Source organism: Neofelis nebulosa, chromosome 4 (assembly GCF_028018385.1).
Source record: "Neofelis nebulosa isolate mNeoNeb1 chromosome 4, mNeoNeb1.pri, whole genome shotgun sequence".
Classification (NCBI taxonomy): Eukaryota; Metazoa; Chordata; class Mammalia; order Carnivora; family Felidae; genus Neofelis; species Neofelis nebulosa.
The window spans coordinates 133,242,285-133,257,904 of NC_080785.1; the positions used below are offsets into that span (position 1 = coordinate 133,242,285).

General features: G+C 44.7%; 1 pseudogene; it reads left to right on the forward strand.

The window, feature by feature from the left end:
- The window catches only part of LOC131511034 (protein shisa-9-like), a 126,941-nt pseudogene that overhangs the window by 88,171 nt on the left and 23,150 nt on the right, over positions 1-15,620 (forward strand).

The following is a 15,620-nucleotide window of genomic DNA, read 5'->3' on the forward strand; positions in this document are numbered from 1 at the left end:
AGGTTGTGATCTCACAGTTTGTGGGTTTCAGCCCCGTGTCGGGCTCTGTGCTGACAGCTCCAAGCCTGGAGCCTATTTCAGATTCTGTGTCTCCCTCTCTCTCTGTCCCTCCCCCACTCATGCTCTGCCTCTCTCTCTCAAAATAAATGAACTAAAAAACCAAAACTTAAACATGTCTGGGGGTGCCTACCAGAGAGAGTTGTATGAGGTTTGAGTTAAATGAGATAATGCTTCTAAATCATGCACAGCAAGGGGTCAAATACCACCTTCTCATAATCCTGAATAAAATACCACCCCTGTGCTTTATGTTTCTACCTAGCACTTACCCCTCCTTGGTGTAGTTATTTGCCGTCTCCCCCTTCATCATTTTATACTGGACTGTGTCCCTCGTGCCAGGTAGAGACTTTTAACTATTTGCTGAATGAATGAATACTAGTTTCTAGTTTCGTCACTGTAGCATCTGAAGTACGGATGCCCAGAAAATACTCAGTGAATCTGATTGAAGGTAAACATTTTATGCCAGTTCAATACACCAGCAAGGTACCATGGATTTATGTGTCACCAGATGATCAACATTGCTGTTTTGTTTGTTTGTTTGTTTGTTTGTTTGTTTGTGGTCATGTGTGAGGAGCTATCCTATGTCTCCGGCCCCTGATTTTCCTGATGTCTCGATTTAAACAGTTTCCAATTTGAGTATGCAATTATGCATACTCAAAGCGATAACTCGTGCTTTCCTTGGTGGTTTGTCAGAACAAGTTAGAGCTTAACTGGAGAAACAACTCTTGGGAGAGCAAGGGCTGGCTGGAGAAGACGTGCCCCCTCTGCCCCCCGGCCCGCATCTGGAACATCACTTCTCCACCCAGATGCCGGTCCCAGTCTTGCCCCTCCCCCAGATTCAGTGTGGATGGTGCCTTGTTAGTGCCCTCTGTGAGTCGGTGGCTGACCGGGGGGGCACTGGCGATGCAAAGAACAGGTCCCAGACTGTCCCCTGGACCCTCTGCCTGCATTGTGGAGGAGAGCCCCATGTGAGCTGATCTCTGCCCCTAGCCTGGGGGGTGTCTATTGCTCCGCATCTTGGTGTTCTGAGAGGACACACCAGGGAGGAATGCCTTGTCCTCAGATCCGCACTCCCCAAGGTGTGAGGCATGTGGTCCTGCTGTTAGGTGGGATCATTTCAGGTGGCTCACTAGCCCAGTGTTAACCAACATGGGCCCTGCAGGGGAGGAGAGTGGTTTTCTTTGCAGGGGGCTTTCAGCAGTGCTGGCATCTTAATCGCTTCTGTGACTCCCTGACACAGTGAACGAGGGCCTCAGGGTCAGGGTGCTGGCCGGCCATGGTGTCTGGAAGTCTAGATGCTGCGGCTCAACCCCAGGTCATCTGGCCGTGTGTCTCTGGAACACGGCCAGGACATCCCTTGTTGACTTGGGTGATCCTAAGGCAGATAGGGTTCAGAATCACTGACACTTCAAATTTCAGAAAGTTGCGGGCGCCTGGATGGCTCAGTCGGTTAAGCGGCCGACTTCGGCTCAGGTCATGATCTCACGGTCTGTGAGTTCGAGCCCCGCGTCGGGCTCTGTGCTGACAGCTCCGAGCCTGGAGCCTGTTTCTGATTCTGTGTCTCCCTCTCTCTGACCCTCCCCCGTTCATGCTCTGTCTCTCTCTGTCTCAAAAATAAATAAACATTAAAAAAAAAAATTAAAAAAAAACAAATTTCAGAAAGTTGCATTCATTGGCTTTGGCTCTCTCTATATAGCAAGTAACATTGGTCTGCTCTTTGCTAGAGTGATTCCATTTTTCAGTAGACTTTGTAAGAAAAAGGTAGGCAGGACTCTGCTTCTTGTGGCCTGCAAGACCCAGAGCCTTAATACTTCTTGGGCTATGGGCTGAAGACTGCCCTCCTTTCTCCCTACCCAGGTTCATTGTGGCCATTTGCCTCATCAAAGTGAGCAAGCCAAGAAAGTGTAAGATGCTAGCAAGACGGAGGTCAGCTGTAACCAAACCTCGGAAGTGGCACCCCATCACTTCTGCCCTCCTTCTTCGTTAGAAGCCAGTCACCGGGGCCCCCATACTCAGGGAAAGGGGACCACACGGGGCAGGAAGGTTACGAGATGGGACCCACCAGGATGCATCTGGGGAGGCTGCTTTGCACAGGAAGTTTGCTGAACACACCTGCTCCTTAATGTCCCCATCACCTTCAGGGGCACCCCTGGGGGAAGAGTTCTCGCAGGTCCTGAAGCCAGGAGATGGGCTGGCTTCGAAGCCATCACAGGTGTATTTTGTGGGCAAAGAGGATCTTGGAACTGGTTTTACTTCATTCCTTGGTCAAGAGGCATCTGGGCCAAAATGACTGCTTCTCTTTAGTTGATTGTGTAGAAATAAGTGATTATGTAGAAATGGACAACCTAGAGCTCCCATGGCAGGACTTTGTGTGCAGAGCCTCCCCACTCCAGTCCGGAAGTTCTGTTTCTGTCTTTATCTCATCCCTATCTCTTTCTTGCTTGCTTTATTCTTTTTTTTTTTTTTTTTTTTTTTTTTTAACGTTTATTTATTTTTGAGACAGAGAGAGACAGAACATGAATGGGGGGAGGGTCAGAGAGAGAGGGAGACACAGAATCGGAAGCAGGCTCCAGGCTCCGAGCCGTCAGCACAGAGCCCAACGCGGGGCTCGAACTCGTGAACCACAAGATCATGACCTGAGCTGAAGTCGGACACTTAACTGACTGAGCCACCCAGGCGCCCCTTGCTTGCTTTATTCTACCCCACCGCAGATACTATCGTGTGCCTGAAACTTCACATGTCTTGGGGTTTGGAGAACGTGGTATCTGGAGTTGTGTTCTGTTTAGGGTGGTCTGTGGATTTTTGAAGCACAGAGGTGACCACAGCACCTCCATCCAGGTGCCTGGGGATTCCAACCAGGAACAAGCAGGCAAGGCTGCCATTGAAAGCCCCCAGCTGGCTGGCATGCAGCCGAATCACAACTCACAGCCTGAGGAACAGTGGCCACAGCTTCCTGTGTTCCACAAGCCTCTCTGCCTCAGTAACAGCATGGTTTTGGACAAGGCGTGTTACCTCTTTGAGCCCCACTTTTCCCATCTATAAAATGGGGTGTAGGGCTTTAGTCAGAGGAGGCTGGGTTATTTTGTAGTACCAAACAGCTCTAAAAAGTCAGTACAGAAAACACAAAGGTTTCCCTCTCAGTCACATTCCCCATCCTCACGGTTGGCTGGGCTTCTGCATCATCACCATCTTCACACCCAGACCCAGACCACAGAGAGGAAAGAGCCTGGCCAAGCACTCACACTCTGTCTCAGAGCTTACACCCAGGTAGGGCACACATCACTTCTCTCTTCACTGGCAAAGCACGTCCTACTGAAGCATCTCAATGCAAGTGAGAGGGGAAGTGCAATCTTGCCAGCATCTGGAAAGAGCGTCGTGGGTAGCCTTGGTGACTTTCACAGGGGGCACTTCTCAGAGTGGTGGTGAGGATTCCAGCAGAGGACATGTGCAGAGCTGTAGAGCCTGACATTTAGTTACCACTTGTGAGCAGTGATGCTGTGGTTATGGCCGTGGTAATGACGCTGAGCAGACAGGTCAAGCTTATCTAGGGGCCCCTGGTTGATAATCCTTTGTCTTCGTGATCTTTTCCTCCAGTGCCTGTGTCATGAGGTTCTTGGGTTCCTGAGTTCTGAGTACTGTGCTTTGAACTGGGGATCAGAGGTAAGCCCAACATGGTCTGTATCTTCAGATCGCTCATAGTCTCTCCTTGGCAGCAGGAAATGGAGGGATTTCCTTTGGGTTTTCATTGTCAGGGTTTGACCTTCGTAGGGAACCGTATAGAGTAAGATAAATGCTGGAGCTGGGAGGGGCCATTGTTTCTGTCCTGGTTAGGATGCTTTCAGGGACAGAAGCACGGAACCGAAGCCAAAGCAGGTTCAGCAAAGCAAGGAATTTGTTTTGCTGGATAACTGAAAAGTTTAGCCCTTGGTGAGCAGTGGCGCCAGGCTACTCCCCCACTCCAGTCATCATCAAGAGGAAAGATACAACTCTCTGTCCAACAGATAGTTGGGCTGTCCCCCAAATTCCCAACATTCTCTCCAACCAAACTAACTTAGTCATGGGCCAGTTTTGAACCACTCCCTAGGACCATATGGACAGGATGTGCTGTTTGACCTAAGGGATTTAGTGCCTATCCTGGGGTCAAGGCATAGGGTTTTTTCCACATAGATCTCTTGTCAGGTGATTTCCCTTGCCCCTCCCTTTCCTTGGGGGAAAAACAAGCTCAGAGAAGCTAAGTGACTTGCCTGCTGCCACTCAGCACGTGAGAAACAGAGCAGGAGCCGGCTGTGGGTCTGGGACTGTGCACTCCTGCTGCTTTGCCTTGGTTCCAGAAACATCTTCTCAAAAAGGTGCCCATTTCAAAGGGTTGGAGAAACCTCCCACGCTGGGAGACGTGAATATACAAGGGACGTTAAATGACACTGTGCTTGGCATCTTTAATTAGCAAAACTTCATTATTTGTTGCTTATTGATAACAGATTGAAAATCAGGCAGATTTCTCCCTGGCAGGACTGTGTCTTAAGTCTGATCTCTCTGGGTGACAGTTTGGGGCTCTAACTGAAGGTTTTGGTGATTGGCTTCCTGTCATCAGTGCCAGTGAGTGGGCGCTGCCCGGTGGTGATGAGACCACTGTCCAGCTGGTTATGGGAGGCACTGATTTGGGAGAAGTGGAGCAGTTAACCTTCATGGGTGAGTATTTCCAGAAGGTGCTGTTTTGGCATTATTGCCAGTCTCCAGTGTTGAGCATCACAGTGCAAGTTGTCTAAGAGGCACATTTTGCAATGTGCCATTTTAGTGTTTGAGGACAGAGAGCTCAGCTCCAAGAATTCTTTTTTGATTTCTTCTCTCAGTGCCATAATCTTGGAGTCCTGCAGACTGGATCTCCTAAGGCTAATCACCTGCATGAACTGCTCTGTGTAATTTATTTGCCCTCCCACCTATCTGGCCTTTCCAAGAGCTGATAGCACCGTGGGACAGGTCAGGTGAGTGAACTTAGGAAACGATTTGCCCCTATAGTCACCATGTTCCTCAGGGAAGAACACGTCTTCCAGCGGGCCCCTACCCCCAGTCTTTGGAAATGACCATCCCTACCAGTAAGTGATGCTGTGACCCTTCCTTACTCATTCATTGAGATACTTGCCAAGTGCCTCCTGTGTGTCAGGCACTGGGATATGACACACCAGTATGTAATTTCTTTCACTTAGTGTATGGTAAGCCCAGTGGGGAAGTAGTATCTGCCTGCTTTACAGCTGGGAAGGGCAGGGCTGGGGTCACCGGGGGCTTTGGGCATGCTCTTTGGAGACCATGTCCTATCCTGGTGTGGGTTCTGGACCCTGTGCTTCCTGCTTCCTCTCCCAAGAACCCTGTACCCTTAAGCAAGTCGGGTCACCTCTCAGAGTCCACATCCCCATCTGTGCATAAAATGATGCCTAACAGGGCCTGGCATGGAACAAGAGGGGAGTAAGTGTAACAAATGATCGCAGGTCTGGTGGTTTTACAACAGCACAATACGAATTTATTGTCTCACAGTCGTGGAGGCCAGAAGCCTGAAATCAAAGTGTGAGCACCAACAGGGTCTGGCTCCATTTAGAGGCTCCAGGGGAGGATCCTTCCTTGATGTCTCTGGTGGCTGCCAGCCACTCAGCTGGCTGTCCTGTCCGTGACCCCCTCTCCTCCTGCCCTGCGCCCTTCAACCCACAGCCGCCAGATGGCTGTCCGGTCGAGCAGCTGTGGTGAGGACACTAAGGTTGGGGTTCCTGGTAAAACGCCACTCAGGAGGAGGGGGTCTGCCTTAAAACAAATGGAAGCCTTTAAACTACAAGGAACAGAAAATCCACTGGTATGTTTGTAGCCTGGGATAAATCATTCTCAAAAGTGTGGCAAATGCAGATGCCAGCTCAGCGTAAATAAGGAAAGAGATGAAGGATGAGAAAGAAAATAAAAAGCCTTTATTCCAGAAGAGAGGACAGGGCAAAGAAGAGGGAGCAGCTAAGTTTCTGTTCTAACAGAGAGCTACTGAGTTCAGTCCTAGTGTCTCTGGCACCTTAGGGAAAGTGGGCCATGCCAATTCTCTGCTCCTCATGGCAGGGCTGACAGGCTCAAGAAAATGCAGGGGCCTGGGAGAAAGCCAACAGTTTGCTGTAACGTCCCGACCTCCGTAGTGGGGCTGGCACCCTCTGTTTGGAGTGGCTGGTGAGCGGGCCCCGAGGTGCCCTGGAGAGATAAGGAGATGAGGTGCGTTCTACAAAGTGGAAAATGGGTTCTGATCAAACATGAGCCCGTGGGAAAGACTGTGAAGTTCTGAGCCACCTGCATCTGCCTTCCTAGTGTGGGGAGGTGGGAGGGCGGCATGGGACAGGAGGTTGAGGGGTGGCACTTACTGAGTGCTTACTACTAAGGCAGAGTGGGTACCGCGCTAGGCGGCTTGCAGACATGATGAGGTGGTGAGTGCTGGTTCCATTTTGCAGACCAGGAAACCAAGGCACAAGGATTCTTAGGAAGTGGCGAGACCCAGGTCTGCCTAACCTTAAGACGTCGGATGTTGTGTCTTTCCTCAAGGACCTCCGCAGCCAAAACTAATCAGTACAGAGCTTCCAGAGAAGCAGACCCCTCTACCCCAGCCCCAGGTGCCTGAAGTGGTGTCCAGGGTACGGCTTTCTTATTTGTAAGCAGAAATGAAACCCCTGGGAGGAGACATTCCAGAGCCATTTCACTTTTACTTGAACATGAGCAGTGCCTGCTCGTGTGCAGATGCGATCACTGCGCTTGTGACAGTAAAAATACCAACCGTGTGTGTCATTGGCGGCAACCCTCCTGGGCATGCCCATGCTCTAATGACCTGAGCATCTTCCCTGCTCTTTACAAGAAGCCGCCTTTCTGAGGCGCTCAGTCTTACGGGTTCTTTCCTTCAGAGATGAGCCTGGATTCTTGTTTTGGACCTGCATTTCTTGGTGCAGAAGCAGCAGGTGTAGTGCAAAGAACGAGGCCTGGGATTCAGCCAAACCTGGCTTTGAATTCTTGCTGTATCCGTGAGCACAACACTCAGCCTCTCGAGCCTCTGGCAGGATGGGGGACACCTCCTACTGAGAGCTTGCTCTGGGCATTTTGTGGATAAAAGCCAACAAGTGACTGCATCTTTAAATGCCATTTATCATCATCAGTCCTTTCCGGAATGACCTGGGGCCTCCTTTCCTTCACTGGCCTCCAAAAGTCATTTCACTGGGCTGTGGAAATCAAACATTGGTTCCTCCCCACCAAGAAGAGTTGAATGTTGCCCTGAAATTACCAATAATTTCTCTCTGGCTGTTCCGTCATTGAGCGGAGCAGGAGTTGGCCAAGTTTCTCTGTCAACGCCCAGATAGTATGGGTTTTAGGAAGGTGGTCCACACTGTTTCTGTCACCATTACTCAACTTTGTGGATGTAATGTGAAGGCCGCCGTAGATGGTAAGTGTTGTACAAGCATCCCTGTGTCCAGAGAGAATTTATATACCAAAGCAGGCTGGGATTGGCACATGGGCCATGGTCTGCAGATTCCTGCTCTGTCGAATGGGGAGGTTCTGGGTCTCAAGCTGGAATTGGCAGCATGAATGCTCCACGGTCTCTGCCCTGGAGGGTCGCCCCAGTGACACACCTACCCTTGCACAGTCAGGGGGAGTGGGGAGTGTGCTGTTTGCAAGGAGGGGCTTGCATGGGAGGGGCTGTGGGCTAAATGGATAAGAGGCACATATGTTCTCCATATTTATGAGTCTCTTCTGTTTTGTCCCCCTCCCTGTTTTTATTTTTGTTTCCCTTCCCTTATGTTCATCTGTTTTGTCTCTTTAAGTCCTCATATGAGTGAAATCATAGGATATTTGTCCTTCTCTAATTTCACTTAGCATAATACCCTCCAGTTCCATCTACATAGTTGCAAATGGGAAGATTTCATTCTTTTTGATTGCTGAGTAATACTCCGTTGTATATATATATACCATGTCTTCTTTATCCATTCATGGCTCGATGGACATTTGAGCTCTTTCCATACTTTGGCTATTGTTGATAGAGCTGCTATAAACATGGTGGTGCATGGTGTCCTTTCAAAACAGCACACCTGTATCCCGTGGATAAATGGCTAGTAGTGCAATAGCTGGGTTGTAGGGTAGTTCTATTTTTAGTTTTTTGAGGAACCTCCATACTGTTTTCCAGAGTGGCTGCACCAGTTTGCATTCCCATTGTCTGTATATTATCTGATTTTGACTATGATATGCCTTGGTGGTGGTCATTTTCTGTTGAATCTAATGGGAGTTCTCTGTGCTTCCTGGATTTTGAGGTCTGTGTCATTCTCCACATTTTGAAAGTTTTCCACTACAATTTATTCACATAAACCTTCTGCCCCTTTTTCTCTCTTTTCAACTTCTGGGGTTCCTATTTTTCAGATATTATTATTATTTTTTTTTTGTAAGTCACTGAGTTCTCTACTTCTTGTATTATGCTCTTTTGCCTGTTTCCCTCCTTTTTTCTGCTTCATTATTCTCCACAATTTTATGGTCTGTTTTGCTGATTCACTACTCTGCTTTGTCCATCCATGCCATTGTGGCATCCATTCGATATTGTATGTCAGTTTTAGCATTTTTAATTTCATCCTGACTAGATTTTGTTTCTTCTATCTCTCCAGAAATGGATTTTATGCTTTTTCCACCCCCACTAGTACTCCTATTATTGTGGTTCTAAATTCTAGTTCAGACATCTTGCTTATAGCTGTGTTGATTAAGCCCCTATCATTTCTTCCTGCTCTTTCTTTTGGGATGAATCCCTCATCTTATTTTGGAGGAAGAAAAAAAAATTGGTCAAATAAAAAAAATTCAAATAAAGGAAGCTAAATCTAGGTGTGTTTGGTTGCCTTGTGAAAGAAGCTTGCTATGTGGGGAATAAGCTTAGAAATTTGTTAGCAAAGGGATGACTTGAAATAATGGTTAATTTCGTGTGTCTCAAAGTTTTCATGAGTAATTGTAAAGATAGCTATGAAGAGCTTTGGTAACCTAAAACTTTGAAGTTTTGCTAAGTTAAATGATAAACTGGGTTGAATTCACTGGTATCTAAGTATTTTCCAAACGAGATAAAATACTAAAGCAATGATTACTGAACATAGTTTTGTGCTTTCAGCTTCTTTTTGCACAGAACCTGAGGATACTTGGGTTTGTCGGTCAATGTGCTGTGTGCTTAACTGAAAGACTATGAAAGAGTCTTTCTACTATGGAAGAACCTCTGTTTTAAAATTTCAGATCTAGAAAAATTCTGATGTAACAGTTCACAATTGGTCACTAAGTTTTCACTGGAGACTAAAGTTTCTAAGAGGTAAAATTCTTCTGCTAAATGTAATTAAGATTGATGGAAATAAGGAAAGCAACTCTGAATTTAAAAAAAAAACATTGTAAAAGGTTCATGAAGGAAAATCTTTGGAAAGGAATTTTATGTGCTGTTGGGACAAGGTTGAAATAAATGGATTTTAAAAAGTACACTGGTATAAGATTGCAATTCTGCTTTTCTCTCTGTTAAAAAAGACAAAGGTTTCTTGGATTGTTGGTTGGCTCTTGATGAAAAAAAAATGTAAACAAAGTTGTTTTTTTCTTCTCTTTTGTCTCCCTAGAAAACCACAGTTTCTATGTTTTGCCTTTATCGGGTCTTTGGTTACTTAAAAAAGGTTAAAACTTCTCAATATTAAAGGAGCTAAGTTTTACTCACAGCTATATAACCCTACATATTTGCCTTTAAAATCTTCGTGGCACCTTGGTTAAATAAATAAGTTTCAAGTTTTATAATGATCAATAATCCTATTTAGACATGTACTTTAAAACTTTCTGAGGGTTGGGGCACCTGGGTGGCTCATTTGGTTAAGCGTCTGCCTTTAGCTCAGGTCATGATCTCACAGTTTGTTAGTTCAAGCCCTGTGTCAGGCTCTGTGCTGACAGCTCAGAGCCTGGAGCCTGCTTTGGATTCTCGGTTTCCTTCTCTCTCTGGCCCTCCCCCACTTGTGCTCTCTTTCTCTCAAAATAAATAAATGTAAAACTTTCTGAGGGTTTTAACAAACTTCCTCAAGATGTGAATTGTAAATGAAGTCTTTTTGACTAATTAGACTTTTTGTTTGGTATGTTAAATTACTTGGAAAGAACTCTCAAATAATGATAAACCTTAGGTTGTATTGCTTGGGTAAATGCTGTAACTGTTCAAATATATATGTGAAATTCCTGCAGTTTTAATATGCTTTGATAATAAGGTTATGACTTGATATTCTGATTATTGAAGTGTTCTGTGTTACAGAAATAACTGAATTTTCTTGTCAAGTGCATTACAGTCTTTTGTCACTTGCAAAATGAGTTTCAACTTCAAGGAGGTTCATAAAAAGAACTTTTTTAAAAAAACAAATACAGCTTTTTGATATCTTTAAAATCATAAAAGTGAAATGGGCAACAATTTCTAGAACTAAAAAGCTGCATTCAAACTGAACAAAAGTTACTAACATGACACTAAGTGAACTGAAAAAAATTTATGATTTTTATGACTTTTGTTTGGAACATTACTGGTTCTCTAATGTTTGCTCTTCCAGATTAGGAAGAGCTCAGGCTCCAGGCTGAGCATGGAGTCTCCTTGGGTCTCTCTCTCTCCCCCTCTCTCTGCCTCTGCCCCCTTTCCACAACTTGTGCTCACTCTCTTTAAAATAAAATTAAAAAAAAAAAAAATCCCAGTGCAGCTCTTTCTGCCCACGGGTCCTGTCCCTGTCCTATAATAAAATCCCCTTTTTGCACCAAAGACATCTCAAGAATTCTTTCTTAGCCGTTCGCTCTCTCAAACCCAAACCTTCAAAAATTTTTTCACATTTCATCAAAAGCATGTATGAACTTGTGAAAATTAGTAATGGGAAACCTTATCAAATGGACACGTGATGTTTTGGTAGGGGCAGCTCTCCCACCCTACCATGGCAAATTAATTGTAGCCACAACAGGAAAAGAAGGTCTTGACCTTACAAAGACTTGACCTTGCATGTGGATACTAATCGACTACTGCAGCCAGAGGGAAGAAACTCTTTCCTCACCACCGCCATCTCTGCAACAGCTCAGACAAGGAGAAGCCACCACATTTCAAACCACCATTTTACTCCAATGGACTTTTAATCAGCCTTTCCTACTTACCCTTTTTCTCCTTAAAAAAAGCATCCCCCCTGACTTTGTTTCCTGTACTTGCTTATGGTTTTGCCACGGCTTGTATGTCCCAGATTACAATTTTTCATTCCTGAATAAAACCATCTTCTTCTGGTAAAATAACTGGCGGTTTCTGTTTTTAAGGTTAACAATTCTTGGTGATCAGAAGTGGGCTCCAGAGAAGACCCCAACTGCTCCAGATCTGGCTAGCAAACAGGTGCACGCATGGACATTTCTGAGCTGCTTTCATGCCTACCCTGGGGCTTTAAGGACAAGTTTTCTCCTGGGTTTCAAGCTCTACACCTCATGTCTCAGTTTATTTGAGATCTGTTTACGATGGTTTTTTTTTTTTTTTAATCATCTCAGAGGATACTTATTTGGCCTTAAGTCTAAAGGAACTGTGCTAGCTTTGGTCTACTTCCTGTTTTGAATGAGACTGCTCCTAATGGAACTGGACTAGCCCTCAGTCTGAGTCCTTTTCAAAATCAGACCTTTCCAGTTGGAACTGGGCCAGTAGGAATTGTGAAGGCTTTTGTTCCTATTTCCCTTTGCAACTGGACTGTTCCCATTGGAACTCTGCCTGTTGGAACTGTGTTAGCTTTCAGTCTATGATCTTTTTGGGGCTCAAATGTTCTCTCTGGAACTGTGCTGGCCTTTGGTCTGATTCCTTCTGGAAACAGGCTGTCCCTGAAAACCTTCTAAGAAATGGGATCCCAGACATCAAAATGCTTTGAGGGCATCCTGCCTACTGGGACTCTGGATGGTTTTATGTTTAAAAACTATGGTCCCTCTCTGTACCAAATAAATAAAACTAAATAAATAGACTGACTTAACCAGAAATAATTTAGAACTTCAATGGCCATGATGGGGAACTTTCAGTCATTTCAAACTTAATTTTCTCAAAGCTAAACTGGACAACCAGGGTTCTAAAATTGACAAAACTGAATGAGATACCTATTTCAGTAGGTATTTTGAAGCTTCCAAATGCTATCAAGAATCAAAAATTACATCTCTCCTTGGGGTGCCTGGATGACTCAGTCGGTTGAGCGTCCGACTTCCGCTCAGGTCATGATCTCACGGTTCGTGAGTTTGACCCCGAGTTGGGCTCTGTGCTGACAGCTCACAGCCTGGAGCCTGCTTCGGATTCTGTGTCTCCCTCTCTCTCTGCTCCTCCCCTGCTCATACTCTGTCTCTCTCTCTCAAAAATAAATCAAGATTAAAGAAAAATTTTTTTTAATTATATCTCTCCAAATACAATTTACAATCTAAATGATGCAAGCATAGATTAAAAAGACAAAAAGGGGCTTCTGAGTCCTCTTCTTCCCTTCCCCCACCTTCTCTGTCTACAGAGAGGAGGCAATCACCTTGTGCTCAGGCCACACCTCAGGCCCTGCCTCTGGTGCCCATCTTCCTCTGACATAGTGTGTAAGGCCATGACTAAGGCCTCACATTTTTCTTAAGGCTCCTTTCCTGTTGTTTTGTTTTGTTTTGATCTCAGTTGTAATGTCCCCAATTGGCAGCTCATACCAGCTCCTCCAGGGTCCCTTCCAGGCCAATAGCCAATTTTTGCATCTTCCTCTGAATATCTTGGGGCAAATGAGTGACAAATTTGTCATTTAAAATCATCTCAGCCTCAGGGGTGTCAGGGGAGACAGCCATATATTTAATGAGAGCCTCCCTAAACCTCTCTAGGAAGGCCATCGGGCTCCCATTTTGTGTTTGTAAAATAGTGGCTAATTTAACATAATTTAAGGGCTTAACCTTAGACCTCCTTAATGTCTCTAAAGCACAAGCTTGGAAGTGGTGGCAATACCATTTCTTAATGGGATGGTCATAGTCTCAATTAGGATCTTGGGATGTAATTACCTGGACCCCAGTAGGAAACCAAAAGTTCCCTATAGGACCTCCAACCCCATGATAATTAGCAAGTTGTCTTTATCTTTTTCTTTCAGAATTTATGGATCAAAATCATCCCAGCTTTTCAGAATGCATCCCACAGGAGTATTGGCCTTGGTTGGAGAATTGCCCATCTATAGGAAAAGGAGGAAGAGGCATCCCTTATCTTAATTTTCCCATAGCTGGCCAGGAGAAGCTTCATGTCCTGATCCTGATAGTTGGACAGGAGAAGAAACCTCATCTCCTGGCCCTGCATTTTGCCTGGCTACTCCACTGGCAGCCAAAATCTTTGTCAGTCTCGTGAGGTGCTGGGAGCAGTCACTCTTGTCCAGGTTGACCCTACCTCCAAGAACTGACCTTGTCTTCCCTGATTTCTCCTATCACTCTGTTTTCTGCCTGCAGGACTTTGGGGGTGTTGACTACGACCAAGCAAGACTTCCCTGCTTTAGAAGGATGCACTAATTTTATTTTGGCCCAAGAATAATCATCTTTACAAATATATTTTAAAAGGCTTGTGAAAACCATTTTTTGTAAGGATAAAATTGGCTGCCCAGAGGGCTGAAAGGGACAAAGTAGAGGTCTATTTCCTTGCGTTTTTCAGCAGTGCCCACAGAAATGTGTTGTAGCCATTTAGAGTATCTAGGATGTTACAAATTGGAGGACACTGGGCTAAGTGTAGCAAAATGGCTCCTATGTATTCTAGTAAAAGCCCTTTATATATTATAGTGATCTATCCCTTAAATGACACAGGCATCCATTCCTGTTCGAAGCAGAAACAACCCAAATATGGAGCATTTGGAGTCTGGCAGCAAGGACATTGTCACCATGTCCCCAGCCTTTGGATCAAAGGAGGGGAAATTTCAAGGCTTGAGTAAAACAAATCAAAAGGGCATGCTGTCCTGCTTTTTTGGTTAAAATCACATTCTCCCCCATCTTTTTGGGCAGACAGAAGTGGGGGGAAAACCTTTGTTTACCTTTTTTTTTAATCAAAAGCATACTGACAATCCAAGAAACCTTTGCTTTTTTAACAGATACTAGGGCAGAATTTTAATCTTATACCAGTGTACTTTTAAAATCCATTTATTTTAACCTTAGTCCATCCTGAGCACATACAAAATTTATTTCCAAAGATTTCCCTTCACAAACCTTCTACAACTTTCCTTTCCTTTCAGATTGTGACCGAAGCCCCTTTTTTCCAAACAACCAGTCTCATTTGGGACAAAATTACCTTCTTTTACCTTCAACAAAAATGTATTCCCCTTCCTTACATCTTCCTTACATATATCCTACTTTTCTACATAGTAACTTTCTTATCAGTCTTAATTACATTAAGCAGAATTTTAACTCTTAAGAAACCTTAGTCTCCAATGAAAACTAAGTAGTAACCAATTGTGAACTGTTACAGAATTCGGCAGATGGCAGAATTATCAATTAAGCAAAAGCATGTTTTCCAAAAGACCCAAATATCCTTTGTTTCTGTGCAATAAGAAGTAAAAAGCACAAACCTATGTTTAGCAATCAATGCTTTAGCACTTTATCTCGTTTGGAAAAGACCTAGATGTCCAATGAATTCAATTGCAATTTATCATGCTAGCAAAACTTCTAAGTTTCAGGTTGCCAAAGACTTTGAAAGCTATCTTAACAATTACCCATGAAAACTTTAAGAATTAACCATCATTTTAAGTCACCCTTTTGCGAACAAATTGCAACAGAGATAACATAAGCTAATTTGACCTTCAGTAAACCTAGATAGATAAAAAGTTTTCTATTTAATGCTGACTCTATTTTTAATTAAACCAACAAACTTGAATTCATTTAAATACCAAAGTTTCTCTTGCATCCGCTTAAAAGACAATCAGTTTGTTCCCTATTGTCAGTTTTTACCTGGGACACTGTTGGGGAGATCTGAAGTGGTGGCCCAAGGGAATGCTCTTCGCTCCCTGACATCAGAGGGTGGGAGGAGAAGCCAATGATGCCTGAGGCACTGAGGGTGGTATAGCAGCCAGTTATGCAGGCCTCACCCAAGGTGGTGCAGAAACAGGAGAAGGGGGAGGGGAAGGCAGAAGAGGCAAGATTCTGCCTAAAAGCCTAAGGCAGATAAAAGCCCAGAGAGCAGACAGAGAGGTCTCCTGGTCCTAAAGTCTGTCAACTTGAACAGATGAGCAGACGCCAGGCTTTTCCACCAAGTGGAATTAGGCAGTACATGTTGGGCTAGAGAAGACAGAGAACTTTCCCTGATTAAAAGGAGTTTCAGCAGTGGCTTGGGAATATTCTTTAAAGTCTCCATTCTGAGGTAGACTAACTAGAGATAGTTGTCTCTAATCACCATAGTCCATGACCCAGGAAGTGAATGAGGAAGAAGCCCCCACATACAGTTAGAGTAACTAGGGATGTGCTCAGGATGGACTAAGAATGTATTAGGAAAAACAGAGAGTGTTAGAGTCCCATTTGTTAGGGATGGCCAGTCTTTTTTCTTTCCTCAGTACCCTGGGTTA